The sequence below is a fragment of the Dendrobates tinctorius genome, unplaced genomic scaffold (assembly GCF_039654945.1).
Source record: "Dendrobates tinctorius isolate UK_male_01 unplaced genomic scaffold, ASM3965494v1 ptg000028l, whole genome shotgun sequence".
Classification (NCBI taxonomy): domain Eukaryota; kingdom Metazoa; phylum Chordata; class Amphibia; order Anura; family Dendrobatidae; genus Dendrobates; species Dendrobates tinctorius.
This window is the reverse complement of record NW_027361696.1, coordinates 90,573,311-90,590,146: the sequence shown is the minus strand read 5'-3', so window position 1 is coordinate 90,590,146 and position 16,836 is coordinate 90,573,311. Positions and strand designations below refer to the sequence as shown.

The 16,836-nt window shown below is 42.5% G+C and overlaps 1 protein-coding gene across 3 annotated transcripts in view; it reads left to right on the top strand.

Annotated features, from left to right (window-relative positions):
* The window catches only part of EMP3 (epithelial membrane protein 3 (MAM blood group)), a 164,749-nt gene that overhangs the window by 62,032 nt on the left and 85,881 nt on the right, over window positions 1-16,836 (top strand). For 2 of the 3 annotated variants that reach the window (XM_073571158.1, XM_073571159.1), the window contains exon 2: window positions 13,983-14,048. The exons of the other annotated variant lie outside the window; for it this stretch is intronic. The gene's annotated coding sequence lies outside the window, so the exon portion shown is untranslated. The remainder of the gene's footprint in view (window positions 1-13,982; window positions 14,049-16,836) is intronic. 3 annotated transcript variants of the gene reach the window in all.

The window sequence follows — 16,836 nt, the reverse complement described above, 5'->3', positions numbered from 1 at the left end:
AACCAAAGAATAGATATATACACATAGAATGCATATATATAATGTATGTATTCTATGTGTCTATATCTATTCTTTTGTTTCTTTATTAAAACTGTCAGTGTGAGTTTACTGTATAGCGCACTGAATTGCCGGCTTTGCTAAAAGACACCTGGTGCGTATTTCTCGCAAGTCACATGTGTGGTCCGTGTGTAATCCGTATTTTTTGCGCACCCATAGACTTGCATTGGCGTACTACGGCCGTAGTACGCTGACAATCGCAGCATGCTGCGATTGGCACGGAGAGTAGAATACGGATGAGAAATATACGCCTGGTGCGAGGGACCCCATAAAGAATCATTGGTCCGTGTCTAATGCGTGCTTTTAGCGCCTCTCACTCGGCCGTATTCCTCGCCAGTGTGACCCCGGCCTAAGGGGATAACACCTTCTGGTAAGTTTACAGAAAACCATTTTTGGTTTCACATGATCATGCTTCAGTGGACAAAGTAAGGTCCATAAAGACATGTTTGGAGGAGTTTTGTATCAGCTAAACTGACTGGCCCATGTATATCGCCGGCTTCAAATCCATCAAACACCTTTGGGATGAAGCACAATGGAAATTGTGAGCCCAATTCCTCATCCAACATCTGTTTCTGAGCTCACAAATTATTTTCTGGATGAATGGGCAAAAGGTCCAACAGACACCTCCCAAATCTAGTGGGAAGCCTTCCCAGAAGTGTGGAAGCTATTTTAGGTCCAAAAGGGAGACAAACTGCACATTAATGTCCATGGATTTAGAATGAGAGGTCATAAAGCTCCTTATAGCTGGAATGTTTAGGAGGCCTGATGTAAGGTGCACAGGGCGGTAGTCATGGTTGAGGGGTAGTAGTCTTGGTTCCCATGCCCTGGCACCACACAAATAAACAGGGTCCCTGACCATCAATTTTGTGCTGTGTGCAGTGTGGTGTACTCACTTTCAGGCCAAAACCGCCACTGCATCCATGTCCTTTGGTCAAGGATCAGCCACCCCTTAAACCAGGGGGCACACACTTCTTAACCCCTTCACGCCACAGCCCATTTTCGTTTTTGCTTTTCTGTTTTTTGCTTCACTGCTTCCCAGAGCCATAATTTTTTTTATTTTTCCCTCAATATGGCCATGTGAGGGCTTGAGTTGTACTTTTGAACAACACCATTGGTTTTACCATATCATGTACTGGAATACAAGAAAAAAATTCCAAATGCTGTGAAATTGCAAAAAAAGTGCAAATCCACTACTGTTTTTTTTTTTTTAACCTTGTTCACAAAATGCCAAAACTGACCTGCCATTATGATTCTCCAGATCATTATGAGTTCACAGACATCAAACATGTATAGGTTCTTTTTTATTCAAATGGTGAAAAAAAAAATTCAAAATAAAAAAAAAAATTGTGTCGTTCTCCGACATCCATAGCATTTCCAATTTTTGTGATCTGGCGTTGGGTTGCTTGCCGAGCTGATGTTTTTAATAATATCATTTTGGTGTGGATATGATCTGTTACGGCGACTAAAAAACAGTAATTCTGGCGTTTTTACTTTTTTTTTGCTGCACTGTTTACCGATCAGATGAATTATTTTTATTTCTTGATAGATTCTTTCGATTCCAAATGCGGCGATACCAAATATGTGTATGTTTGATTTTTTTTTGTAATTGTTTTATTTTGAATGAGGCGAAAGGGGGTGATTTGAACTTTTATATTTTTTTATATATTTTTTAAAACTTTTTTTTTTACTTTTTACTTGCTTCAATAGTCTCCATGGGATCGCCTGTATGTAGTAGAAATCCTCACTTGCTAGGAGCGCCGACTGCTGGGCAGCATTCATAGCAAACCGGCAATGACAACCGCAGGGGTCTGCTGCAGACCTCTGATTGTCATGCCAATCCATTGGCGACCCGCAGTCATGTGACACTTAGTCACGAGCTTCAAGTGTGATCACATTAAATGCTGCTATCAGAGATTTCACAGCGGCATTTTACAGTTTAACAGCCATGGGTGGATCATGATTCCATCAGCTATTAGTGGCAAATATTAGCTGTTCAAAACAGCTCACATGTGCCGGAAAAGATGTGGGCTCAGCATCGAAGCCCACATCAAAGGGAGAGGCACGACATGTGCAGCACATGTACGGCGCATGTCCTGAAGGGGATAATAACCAATTCAACTTTACTTAATAGTCTGAGTTCAATTGATGATACAGCACAGTACATGTCTGTGTTTTCCATTAATTGAACCTGGGCTATCCCTTCAATTACTGGCTCCTTCAGCCCACGGGATACTGCATTTGGCTCCACAGCATTAACAAGACCCGTCCCGTTTTCCTCATGTATTATCACATCCAGCTTTCATTTTTTAGAAGAGAATAAGGAACACTTCACAGGGTCTAGTTTGTGCCATAGGAACCAGATATTACAGGTATGTCCACTGGAGATCGCTGCTGAAGTCCTCATACTGCAAAAAAAGTGCATACTTCTCATGCCCTCTGTACTTCTGGGCTTGAACTCTTACTAAAAATTTTATCTCTCAATCTGATCTAACCAGGAAGTGCTCCCCTTTTTACATAACACTGTCCACTCCCATGCTGGACTGGTCCCAAACAGGTTAACCATATCTAAACCTGTGTACTACTTCCTATAACTAACATGTATATTTCCTTGCTTACTGTAATCTATCAGCCGTATATTATACCTTATGTTCTCATGTTAAGTCACTAGCTAGGTCCGACCTAAGCATTAACCTGTATCCTATACCTTATACACTAATAACATTTGTACATTAATCACCATACATTAGAAGAACTGTATAACTTAGTGTCTATAAGGTTCTATGCACTTTACATCTTACACTGCTAAGAAAGCACAATAAAATCACATATTTGTATACATTTCTTGTAAATGTTGCTTTCAGTTGGAGAGATGTATGACAGTCACTGCCGCACCCTTACACCGATACTTTTATATTTTGGTCAATTATGTAGCCAAATACCAGGGGAATATGGAAGATATAAAGTATGCACATTTTGGCCTTATTTCTCAAGACTGTCCAAAAGATAAAATGATGAATTTATTAAATACAAAAGACAATCTTGTACTTTACAGCGGTAAGGTAATGCAATGGTGTCGCTTTAGTTCAGGATATATAGCATCAGTATAACGTGGTGGTAATACCAACAGGCAGAACTTATTACAATGGACTTGTTCTGTCTGATGAAAACCCATTAATCAAAATTAAGGTAAAGGCAATAGCATATTCACTCAGTGGAGAGGGAGTCTTGCCTTAAGAGAATGAGAATTATAGATGCATAGTAATTAATATTGTGATTGATTGATGTAGGCAATTTGATACAGAATGTAGTCAAAGAGAAACTTTAAAAAAAAAAAGAAATTAATGAATATACTCCAGAGCAATTTAGCGGGGACAGCTGAATAATATAAGGGACATCTTTCATGACATTGAAAGAATAATTTGTATCAATTTGCACTTTTGTAGGTGCTCACATAAAGCATAGTTTCTGCATATTAATCTTTTTGAGAAAAATGTCCATGAGACACAGAGAAGCTAATAATTTACCAGTAAATTCAGTACTGCGATATGTCTGATACAGGGAAATAGCTGGCAGAAGTCTAAGGTGAACGTGAAGGCTATGTTCTTGACTTTTTGGCATCCAGGCAGTGTCTGAAGTCCCATGATCAGAGGGGTCAGAGGTTCGGTATGTTACCTCCCAACTCTCCGCACAGTGCATGGCGTGTAGTTTGCGGTAGCTGCGAAATACGGCATCTTGTAGGGCTATGACTGCATACTATGTATCAAGATTCAGACATACAAAGGGGCAGTAAGGCCCCATAGAAGTCTATGGGTGATGCACTATTGCTGTGTACAACTCCCATTAAGCATATGGCCTCAATACCCCTGTATAAATAAGCAACAAAATTAGAGATGAGCAAAAGATAGATTTGCACTACCCTGTTCCCGCATCCTCTTTAGTACTCTATGACAGCTGGACCAGGGCAGGGTAAACTTCCTCGGCCGGCACTCTGATGCGGCATCCTAGGCTCTTCATGCAATTAACAACCCCCCATAATATCTTGATGTCACATGAGGTCTGTTCATGGGGGTCGAGTAATTGTAAGAGTCACCTATGATTCCAGCATTGGAGTGGAGGCCAAGGAGGTTTACATTTCCCTGGTCTGACCTCCATGAAGTACCGGTGTGGACGCCAGGCACAGGTTTTTTGCTTATCTACATAAAACCCATCCTATCATAATAATTCCCATTGGGTTCCAAGATGCAAAAATATACAGCACCGGGTAACCGATCTGTTATGCATGTGGCCAGTTGTATTCATTTAATTAAAGGGAACCTTTAATGTTGAGAAGATTGACATATAGACCCTGATTCCCTTAAGACTGTTATTTCGTATGCCAGTGTTAATGAGTTAATGTTAATTAATTTGACTTTGTCAGATGGGTGTTTCCACACTCTGCCCCACCTCAGTTACTCTCCAGTTTTGCCCATTTTGGGGGAGGTGACTGAAAGTGGCAAGAAAAATACAAGTCACTTTTTTTTTCCCACAACTTTGCATTGTGCCAAAATATTGTGATGTTTCAAATTGTTTTACTCCAGTATTCTGGGGTAAATACTTAGATGAATTGGGACCATAGATTTCTGGTACAGATTAAGTATAAGTTAATATCTTGCTCTTTTTGGGCTTTGGAGGCCAGTGGGCGGTTGAACTCAGTGACTGACAGCATTACCTACATGACCATTCACAAAGAGACTGCAGGTAATCATTGAGCAGGACCTCCTACTGGATCCCTGAACACGAAATCAATAAATTATACAGTTGCATGAAAAAGTGTTTGCCCCCTTCATGATTTCCTTTTCTTTTGCATGTTTCTCACACTTAAATATTAGACAAAAATAACACAAGTAATACAAAATGCAGTTTTTAAATGAAGATCTTTATTGTTAAGGGGAAAAAAAAGAAATCTAAACCGTGTAAAAAAGTGATTGCCCCTAAACCTGATAACTGGTTGGGCCACCCTTAGCAGCAATAACTGCAATCAAGCTTTTGCGATAACTGGCAATGAGTCTTTTTACAACACTCTAGAGGAATTTTGGCCTGCTCATCCTTGTAGAATTGTTGTAATTCAGCCACATGGGAGGGTTTCTGAGCATGAACTTTGACTAATTCACTCCAAAGTCTTAAAGGGAACATGTCACCCCCCCAGGGCATTTTTAAGTAAAAGAGGCTGCATTCTGTGAAGGTGGCTCTTCTGTTTCTGATCCCCAGGAATGCCAAAATATTAACTTTTATAAATATGTCCCCATACCTGTAATACGTCCCATAGGAATGGTGCGTCCCCCTGTAGCAGCCGCCTCCCCGCCGTCAATCATGCCCACCCTGCGCCGCCTCCTCCTGCCTTGCTGTCGCCGTTACATGGCACAGCGCAGGTGCCCGCTGGCAACAGTTCTTGGGCATGCGCAGTGCTCGCTGCCCGGGAACTGACATCAAGCTATCGCGCCTGCGCGTTTTGCAGGCTCCAGATTCCCAGCCCTGCAGTGTGAATACATCATAACACACTGCGGGGCGGGATCTGGCGCCTGCGAAACACGCAGGCGAGATAGCCTGATGTCAGTTCCCGGGCAGCGAACACTGCGCATGCCCGAGAACTGTTGACGGCGGGCGCCTGCACTGTGCCATGTAACGGCGACAGCAAGTCAGGAGGAGGCGGCGCAGGCTGGGCATGATTGACGGCAGGGAGGCGGCTGCTACAAGGGTACGCACCATACCTACGGGACGTATTACAGGTATGGGGACATATTTATAAAAGTTAATATTTCGGTGTTCCTGGGGATCAGAAACAGAAGAGCCACCTTCACAGAATGCAGCCTTAGTGCTGATGAAGGTAGTTCTTTTCTTAAAAACGCCCTGGGGGGGTGACAGGTTCCCTTTAAGCCATTCAGAGGTGGACTTGCTGTTGGTTTTGGATCATTGTCCTGCTGCATAACCCAAGTTGGCTTCAGCTTGAAGTCACAAACAGATGGCTGGACATTTTCCTTCAGGATTTTTTGGTACACAGTAGCATTCATGGTTCCATTTACCACAGCAAGTCGTCCAGGTCATGAAGCAGCGAAACACCCCCAGACTATCAAACTACCACCACCATATTTTACTGTTACAGTGCTGTGCAAATTAATTGGGACAAAGCATTTTTTTAAGTAAAATCATAAGTTGGTTACCAGTCAGTGATTCAAACCAGTTTTAAGTGCTTTGAACAGGTGTGAGTGCCTGTTCAAAGCAGCTAAAACTGGTTTGAATCACTGACTGGTAACCAACTTACGATTTTACTTAAAAAAATGCTTTGTCCCAATTAATTTGCACAGCACTGCAGCATGATATTCCTTTTTTTTAAATTATGTATTACTTCTATGCCAGATTTAATCAGACATACACCTTCCGAAAAATTCAACTTTTGTCTCCTCAGTCCACAGAGTATTGTCCCAAAAGTCTTGGGGATGATCAAGATGTTTTCTGGAAAAACTGAGACAAGCCTTTATGTTGTTATTGCTCAGCAATGGTTTTTGTCTTGGAACTTTTCCATGCCGACCATTTTTGGCCAGTCTCATTCTTATGGTGGATCATCAACACCAGGGGTCCTCAAACTTTTTAAACAGGGGGCCAGATTACGGTCCCTCGGACCGTTGGAGGGCCGGGATATAGTTTAAAAAAAATTATGAATAAATTCCTGTGCACACTGCACATATCTTATTTAGAAGTAATAAAACAAAAATAGGAACAAATACAATATTAAAAATGAAGATAAATCATCAAACTTACCGATTTTTTGGGTTCTTCGAATATCCTACACTTCGAGTCAATTTTTTCTCTTTCTTGATATCATTGTTTCCTAGGGATTCAAAATTGCTATTAGTAAAATACCAACATATATACAGCGCTACAAAAACAATATACCAGCAATAAAACTGCCCACACAGAGACATACAGACTGCACTGCCCATCAATGCAGCCTGATCAGTGCCCATCAATGCAGCCTGATCAGTGCCCATCAATGCAGCCTGATCAGTGCCCATCAATGCAGCCTGATCAGTGCCCATCAATGCAGCCTGATCAGTGCCCATCAATGCAGCCTGATCAGTGCCCATCAGTGCCCATCAATGCAGCCTGATCAGTGCCCATCAATGCAGCCTGATCAGTGCCCATCAGCGCAGCCTGATCAGTGCACATCAATGCAGTCTGATCAGTGCCCATCAATGCAGCCTCACCAGTGCCCATATTGGTGGAACTCCACTTTTACCTCAGGCTCAGACTGGTGTGGTGCAAGAATCCCCAATAGGCAGCATTGGTCCTTAAAAGGCAGGTAAATGTACCCAATAGGCAGCATACGTCTCCAATAGGCAGGTAAATGTCCCCAATAGGCAGCATAGGTCCCCAATAGGCAGGTAAATGTCCCCAATAGGCAGCACAGGTCCCCAAAAGGCAGGTAAATGTCCCCAATAGGCAGCATACGTCTCCAATAGGCAGGTAAATGTCCCCAATAGGCAGCATAGGTCCCCAATAGGCAGGTAAATGTCCCCAATAGGCAGAACAATGTCCCCAATAGGCAGAAAAATGTCCCCAATAGGTAACACAGGTCCCCACTAGGCAGAAAAATGTCCCCACTAGGCAGAACAATGTCCCCAATAGGTAGCACAGATCCCCACTAGGCAGAACAATGTCCCCACTAGGCAGAAAAATGTCCCCAATAGGTAGCACAGATCCCCACTAGGCAGAAAAATGTCCCCAATAGGTAGCACAGATCCCCACTAGGCAGAAAAATGTCCCCAATAGGTAGCGCAGATCCCCACTAGGCAGAAAAATGTCCCCAATAGGTAACACAGGTCCCCACTAGGCAGGAAAATGTCCCCACTAGGCAGAACAATGTCCCCAATAGGTAGCACAGATCCCCACTAGGCAGAACAATGTCCCCACTAGGCAGAAAAATGTCCCTAATAGGTAGCGCAGATCCCCACTAGGCAGAACAATGACCCCAATAGGACCCGGCATTAAAAAAAAAAAAAAGTACTCACCTATGTCCCCGCACTGCTCTGAAGAGGCGCCCGCTCGTCTCCGTCTTCTTCCGGCACAGGCGGTGTGACATCATCAGACCGCGCAGGCGGCGTGATGACAATCACGTCGTCTCTGTGCACTGTGCTGTGGGAGGGCTGCGCAACACCTTTCCTTGGCGCCTCGTCCCGCCCGCAATTACACGGCCCGCCGGCACTGAACTGCAGTGCAGTTCATGAGCTCAAAGTCGGCCTGGCCAGGGGCCGGATAAAAGTCTTTGGAGGGCCGCATGCGGCCCGCGGGCCGTAGTTTGAGGACCCCTGATCAACACTGACCTTAACTAAGGCAAGTGAGGCCTGCAGTTCTTTGGATGTTGTTGTGGGGTATTTTGTGACCTCTTGGATAATTTTTTTGCTGTGCTTTTGGGGTAATTTTGGTCGGCTGGCCACCAAATTACACATCCACTCCTGGGATGGTTCCATGTTTTTGCCACTTGTGGATAATGGCTCTCACTGTGGTTTGTTGGAGTCCCAAAACTTTAGAAATGGCTTTATAAACTTTTCCAGACTGATAGCTCTCCATTACTTTGTTTCTCATTTCTTCCATAATTTCTTTGGACTGCAGCATGATATCTAGCTTTAGAGGAACTTTTGATCTACTTCACTTTGTAAGGCTGGTCCTATTTAAGTTATTTCTTGATTGAGAACAGGTGGGGCAGTAATCAGGCCTGGGTGTGGCTAGGGAATTGGAACTCATCTTTCCAAAGATGTGATAAACAACAGTTTTAAGGGGGTACACATTTTGTCACACAGGGCCCTGTAGGTTTGGATTTCTTGTTCCCTTAGTAATAAAGACTTTCATCTAAAAACTGCATTTTGTGATTACTTGTGTTATCTTTGTCTTATATTTAAATCTGCTTGGTGATCTGAAACATTTAAGAGTGACAAACATGCAAAAGAATAGGAAATCAGGAAGGGGGCAAACACTTTTTCACACAACTGTAAATACTACAGACAATTTTGCCATATATCTACTTTAGATATTAATACGCTTATCTCCCAGTTTTTTTATTCTAACCACATACTAGACGGACTGTTCATTGTGACAAATTCCCTAAACATAAGGTTTCTATTGTAACAGCTTTCATCACAGAATCTTATTACATGATACTTGAAATCAGAACAGTGGAGATTATGATCAATTTGTCAGCTAGCACCGCTATTCTGCACATCAGACAATACATTTTCTTATATCAAAGTATAAACATAAAATGTGAATTATATACAATTATGCTGCACATAATGATATTACTTGCTGGGTAAGATCTTTTTTAATACTCCCACCCAAGGTACTTTGCATAGAACATTTATTAGGGCTCTCAAAAGGATGTGTTTTGCATACAAATAAAGTAGTGACTAAAGCTACATTCATACATAGCAAAAAATACTGCCAATTTTGCATTCAGACTTACACACAGAAAAATTCACAACAGATTACATTAGCAGCATTTTACTAAATCTCACCCATCTGCTGCGTAAAAACATACATAAATTGACATGTGATACAGATTTCACATTTGCATTGTATCAATTGCAGTGGCTTGTGAAAGTATTCATTCCCTTGGATTTGAAGTATCAGCAGTAAATAGTCTATGTTGGTGAAATGAAGTGAGAAAAATATGTAAATTAAACTTATGGGATCAAATAACTAAATATTAGCATGTACATATGTATTCAACCCTTTTTCTATGAGGCTCCTAAAAAATTCTGGTGCAAGCAATTACCTTTATAAGTCACATCCTTAGTGAAAGGAAGTCCACCTGTGTGTAATCTAAGTGTCACATGGTCTATCAGTATATACGCACATCTTCTGAAAGGACACATAGGTTGCAACACCATTAAGCAAGGGGCACCACTGTCCAAACACCATGAAGACCAATGAAATCTCCAAACAAGTCAGGGGCAAAGTTGTTGAGAGGCACAAGTCAGGATTGCGTTATAAAAAAAGTATGCCAATCTCTGATGATCCACTGAAGCACTATCAAAACCATTATCATCAAATGGAAAGAACATGGTACCACAGCAATTCTTCCAATAGAGGGTCGTCCATCAAAACTGTCAGCTTTGGCAAAGAGGGCATTAACCGGAGAGGCAGTATAGAGACAAAAGGTAACCCTGAAGGAGCTGAAGAGTTCCCAAGCAGAGACTGGAGTATCTGTCCATATGACCACAATAAGCAGTACACTCCATAGAGGTGGCTATATGGAAAAGTGGCCAAAAAAAAGCCTTTACTTACACAAAAAATTGTAAGACTCTTTTCAATTTGCCAAAAAATGTCAGGGAGACTCCCCAAATGTATGAAGGAAGGTGCTGTGGTCAGATGAGATCAAAATTGAACTTTTTAGTCACCAAGGTAAACCCTATGTCTTGTGCCAAACCAACATAGCTCATCATCCCAATAACACCATCCCCACAATAAAACATAGTTATGGCAGCATCAGTCTATGAGGATGATTTTTGGTAGCAGGTGCAGGGAAAATGGTCTGAGTCAAGGGGAATATGGATGGTGCAAAATACAGGGATATTATTGAGCAAAACCTGTTTCAGTTTGTCAGTGATTTGAGACTGGGACAGAGGTTCCCGTTCCAACAAGACAATGGCCCTTTACATACTGGTAAAGCAACACTCAAGTTGTTTAAGGGTAAATGTTTTTGAGTGGCCTAGTCAAAGCCCAAATCTTAATCCAATTGAGAAAATGTGGTCAGACTTGAAGATTGCTGATTAACTGCTTCCCGACCGCCCACAGTAGATAAACGTTGGCGCTTGCTGGGCTTTGTGCAGCGCCGACGTTTATCTACTGTCGGCGGTTTTGTGCCCCCCGGGACCCCCACATACCTTACAAAGCGGGGATCCCGGTGCACAATGCATGGTGGGACCCCCGACGTCATCGAGACCTGATTGGTTCAGGTCCTGATGACGTCAGCGTCACAGCAGCCAATGGGAGCGATCGCTGGGAAAGCTGCTTGTTTCCCGGCGATCTCCCTCATTGTAACGCGGCTTCTCCCTCTGATCTCACTGACAGATGATCAGAGGTGAAGCAGCGTTACTGTGTGACTAGATCGCTGCCTGGCACAGTTGATCGCTGCCTGGCACAGCTGTGCCAGGCAGCGATCTTGTCACACAGTAACGCTGCTTCTCCTCTGATCATCTGTCATTGTGAGATCAGAGGAGAAGTCACGTTACAGTGTGCCAGGCAGCGATCTAGTCACATAGTAATGCTGCTTCTCCTCTGATCATCTGTCAGTGTGAGATCAGAGGAGAAGTGGCGTTACTATGAGTCAGATTGCAGCGCAGCGATCTTGTCACAAAAATAAAAAAAGTAAAGAAAAAAAAAGAAAAAAGCAGGTACACAGGTTAGGGCTAGGGCTAGGGCAAGGGCTAGGGTTAGGGCTAGGGTTAGGGTTAGGGTTAGGATTAGGGCTAGGGTTAGGGTTAGGGTTAGGGCTAGGGTTAGGGCTAGGGTTAGGGTTAGGGCTAGGGTTAGGGCTAGGGTTAGGGCTGGGATTAAGGTTATGGGTGTGTTGGTGTTAGGTTTGTGGTTAGGGTTATGGTTAGGGCTGAGATTAGGGTTAGGGGTGTGTTGGGGTTAGGGTTGGAATTAGAATTGGGGGTTTCCACTATTTAGGTACATCAGGGGCTCTGTAAATGCAATATGACGCCCGCAGACCATTCCATCAAAGTCTGCATTTCAGAACGTCACTACTTCCCTTCCGAGCCCCACCGTGAGCCCAAACAGTAGTTTTCTCCCACATATGGGGTACCAGCGTACTCAGGACAAATTGGACAACAACTCTTAGGGTCCAATTTCTCCTGTTACCCTTGTGAAAATAAAAATTGGGGGCTAAAAGATCATTTTTGTGGAAAAAAAATGATTTTTTTATTTTCACGCCTCTACATTATAAACTTTACTGAAAGACTTGGGGGTTCAAAGTGCTCACCACACATCTAGATAAGTTCCTTGGGGGGTCTAGTTTCCAAAATGGGGTCACTTGTGGGGGGTTTCCACTGTTTAGGTACATCAGGGGCTCTGCAAACACACATGACACCCGCAGACCATTCCATCAAAGTCTGCATTTCAGAACGTCACTACTTCCCTTCCGAGCCCCACCGTGTGCCCAAACAGTAGATTTCTTCCACATATGGGGTATCAGCGTACTCAGGACAAATTGGACAACAACTTTTGGGGTCCAATTTCTCCTGTTACCCTTGTGAAAATAAAAATTGGGGGCTAAAAGGTCATTTTGTGGAAAAAAAAATGATTTTTTATTTTCATGGCTCTACGTTATAAACTTCTGTGAAGCACTTGGGGGTTCAAAGTGTTCACAACACATCTAGATAAGTTCTTTAAGGGGTCTAGTTTCCAAAATGGGGTCACTTGTGGGGGGTTTCCACTGTTTAGGTACATCAGGGGCTCTCCAAATGCGACATGGCATCCGATCTCAATTCCTGCCAATTCTGCATTGAAAAAGTCAAACGGCGCTCCTTCCGTTCTGAGCTCTGCCGTGTGCTCAAACAGTGGTTTAGCCCCACATACGGGGTATCTGCGTATTCGGGAGAAATTGCACAAAAAATTTTGTGGTTCATTTTCTCTTTTTACACTTGTGAAAATAAAAAAAAATGGTTTTGAAGTAAAATGTTTGTGAAAAAAAGTTAAATGTTTATTTTTTCCTTCCATATTCCATTCATTCATGTGAAGCACCTGAAGGGTTAATAAACTTCTTGAATGTGGTTTTGAGTACATTGAGAGGTGCAGTTTTTAGAATGGTGTCACTTTTGGGTATTTTTTGTTATATTAACCCCCCAAACTCACTTCAAATGTGAGGTGGTCCCTAAAATAAATGGTGTTACAAATTTTGTTGTAAAAATGAGAAATCGCTGGTCAACTTTTAACCCTTATAACTTCCTAAAAAAAAAAATAATGTTTCCAAAATTGTGCAGATGTAAAGTAGACATGTGGGAAATGTTATTTATTAACTATTTTGTGCGATATCACTCTCTGATTTAAGGGCATAAAAAATAAAAGTTTGAAAATTGCAAAATTTTCTAAATTTTCGCCAAATTTTGATTTTTTTTAACAAATAAGCGCAGCTCATATCTAAAAAATTTTACCACCATCATGAAGTACAATATGTCATGAGAAAACAGTGTCAGAATCAGTAGGATCCGTTGAAGCGTTCTAGAGTTATGACCTCATAAAGTGACACTGGTCAGAATTGAAAAAATTGGCCCGGTCACGAAGGCAAAAACAGGCTCGGGTGTGAAGGGGTTAATAGAGGAAACCAGATAACTTGAAGAAGCTGGAGCAGTTTTGCCTTGAGGAATGGGCAAAAATCATGGTGACCTCCTGCAAAAGATGGCTCTACAAAGTACTGAATTAAGGGGGGGTGAATAGTTATGCACACTAAAGTTTTCAGTTATTTTGTCCTATTAGTAGTTTGGTTCACAATAAAAAGAAAACCAAATGTTCAAAGTAGTAGGCATGTTCTTTACAAGAACTAATGCCTACCCTCAGAAAAAAAATGAAATTCCAGGTAGTGAGGAAGCATAACATGAAAAATGCCAAGAGAGTGAACACTTTTGCAAGCCACTTTACAGTATATCACAGAATGTTCAATGGTTTTTTTGGAGAATTTCTCCACTGAATTCAATGGGGAATCAAAATTAGTATTAAGCTACAATTAATGATGATTTTGATATGGATTATCTGCTGATGTATTAATTTAAAAGAAAACTATTCTATATGCTCCTCCCCTAATGCTTTCAGACCTTGTAATAAAGGTCATCCATGGATATTAAGGGAGTTGAGCTCAGTCATTGACAGACTGCTGTATCTTATCTTCTTAGACTCTCTTGTGAAAGGGTCAGTGTCACAGGATTGGAGGATGGCTGACGTACCAATATTCAAGAAAGGTAAGAAGGTGGATCCAGGCGTGGATCCAGGCAACTACCATTCAGTAAGTCTGACATCAGTAGTGTGAAAAAATTTTGAGGGCATTATAAGAGATAACCTGCAGAAATATATGCCAGAGAATAATATAATAACCACCACAGATTCATGAAGAATAAGTTGTGTCTAACTAACTTGTTGGGTTTCTATGAGAATGTAAGTGCAAATCTGGATTTTGGTAGCGTGGCTGATGTGATATATATAGAAAGAAAGGAAGAAAGAACAGACAGCGAAAGAAAGAACAGAGAGAGAGAAAAAGGGGAAAGAAAGAAAGAACAGAGAAAGAAAGAAAGAACAGAGAGAGAAAAAAGAACAGAGGGAAAAAAGAAAGAACAGAGAAAGAATGAAAGAGGGGAAAGAAAGAAAGAAAGAAAGAAAGAAAGAAGGGAAAGAAAAAAAAGAACAGAGAGAAACAGAGAGAGAGAAAGAAAGAAGTAAAGAAAAAACAGAAAGAGAAAGAAAGAAGTAAAGAAAGAGAACAGACAGATAAAAAAAGAAAGAGGGGGAAGGAAAGAACAGAGAGAGAAAGAAAGAACAGAGAGAGAAAGAAAGAACAGAGAGAGAAAGAAAGATTAGAGAGGGAAAGAAAGAACAGAGAGAGAGATAGAAACAGGGAGAGAAAGAAAGAACAGAGAGAAAGAAAGAACAGAGACAGAAAGAAAAAAGAAAGATTAGCGAGAAAGAAAAGAGAGAGAGAAATAAAGAAAGATTAGAGAGGGAAAGAAAGAACAGAGAGAGAGAAAAAAACAGAGAGAAAGAAAGAAACAATGGCCTCACATTAAAAAAAATAAATACTGTATATACTCATGTATAAACCGACCCAAGTAGAAGCCGAGGTACCTAATTTTGCCATGAAAAACTTATTGACTTGAGTATAAGCCGGGTATGTATTGACCCCTATTCCCTATTCTGATATGCATGGTTCCTCATCCCCATTCTTGTCTGCAGGGCTCCTTATCCCCATCCTTCTCTGTATGGCTCCTCATCCCTATCCTGGTATGCATGGCTCCTTATCCACATCCTTGTATGCTTGGCTCCTTATCCCCATCCTTGTCTGCATGGCTCCTTATCCCCATCTTTGTATGAATAGCTCCTTATCCCCATTCTTGTATGTATGGCTCCTTATTCACATCCTTGTCTGCATGGCTCCTTATCCCCATCCTTGTCTGCATGGCTCCTTATCCCCATCTTTGTCTGCATGGCTCCTTATCCCCATTCTTGTATGCATGGCTCCTTATTCACATCCCTGTCTGCATGGCTCCTTATTCACTCCCTTGTCTTGTCTGCATGGCTCCTTATCCCCATCCTTGTATGCATGGCTCCTTATCCCCATCCTTGTATGCATGGCTCCTTATCCCCATCCTTGTATGCATGGCTCCTTATCCCCATTTTTGTGTCCATGGCTCCTTATCCCCATCCTTGTATGCATGGCTCCTTATCCCCATCCTTGTATGCATGGCTCCTTATCCCCATCCTTGTATGCATGGCTCCTTATCCCCATCCTTGTCTGCATGGCTCCTTATCCCCATCCTTGTCTGCATGGCTCCTTATCCCCATCCTTGTCTGCATGGCTCCTTATCCCCATCCTTGTATGTATGGCTCCTTATCCCCATCCTTATCTGCATGGCTCCTTATCCCCATCCTTGTATGCATGGCTTCTAATCCCCATCCTTGACTACATGGTTCCTTATCCCCATCCTTGTCTGCATCACTCCTCATCTCTATCCTTGTATGCACGGTTCCTCATCCCTATCCTTGTATGTATGGCCCCCATGAGAAAAGCATATCCCTTACTTAGCCTGTTTCCCGTTGTGTGCCTATTCCCTATTTTGATATGCATGGTTCCTCATCCCCATTCTTGGCTCCTTATTCCCATCCTTGTATGCATGGCTCCTTATCCCCATCCTTGTCTGCATGGCTTCTTATCCCCATTCTTGTCTGCATGGCTCCTTATCCCCATCCTTGTCTGTATGGCTCCTCATCCCTATCCTGGTATGCATGGCACCTTATCCCCATCCTTGTATGCTTGGCTCCTTATCCACATCCTTGTCTGCATGGCTCCTTATCCCCATCCTTGTCTGCATGGCTCCTTATCCCCATCCTTGTATGAAGGGCTCCTTATCCCCATTCTTGTATGTATGGCTCCTTATTCACATCCTTGTCTGCATGGCTCCTTATCCCCATCCTTGTCTGCATGGCTCCTTATCCCCATCCTTGTCTGCATGGCTCCTTATCCCCATCCTTGTCTGCATAGCTCCTTATCCCCATCCTTGTATGCATGGCTCCTTATCCCCATCCTTATCTGCATGGCTCCTTATCCCCATCCTTGTATGCATGGCTTCTAATCCCCATCCTTGACTACATGGTTCCTTATCCCCATTCTTGTCTGCATTACTCCTCATCTCTATCCTTGTATGCACGGTTCCTCATCCCTATCCTTGTATGTATGGCCCCATGAAAAAAGCATATCCCTTACTTAGCCTGTTTCCTGTCGTGTGCCTATTCCCTATTTTGATATGCATGGTTCCTCATCCCCATTCTTGGCTCCTTATCCCCATCCTTGTATGCATGGCTTCTTATCCCCATTCTTGTCTGCATGGCTCCTTATCCCCATCCTTGTCTGTATGGCTCCTCATCCCTATCCTGGTATGCATGGCACCTTATCCCCATCCTTGTATGCTTGGCTCCTTATCCACATCCTTGTCTGCATGGCTCCTTATCCCCATCCTTGTCTGCATGGCTCCTTATCCC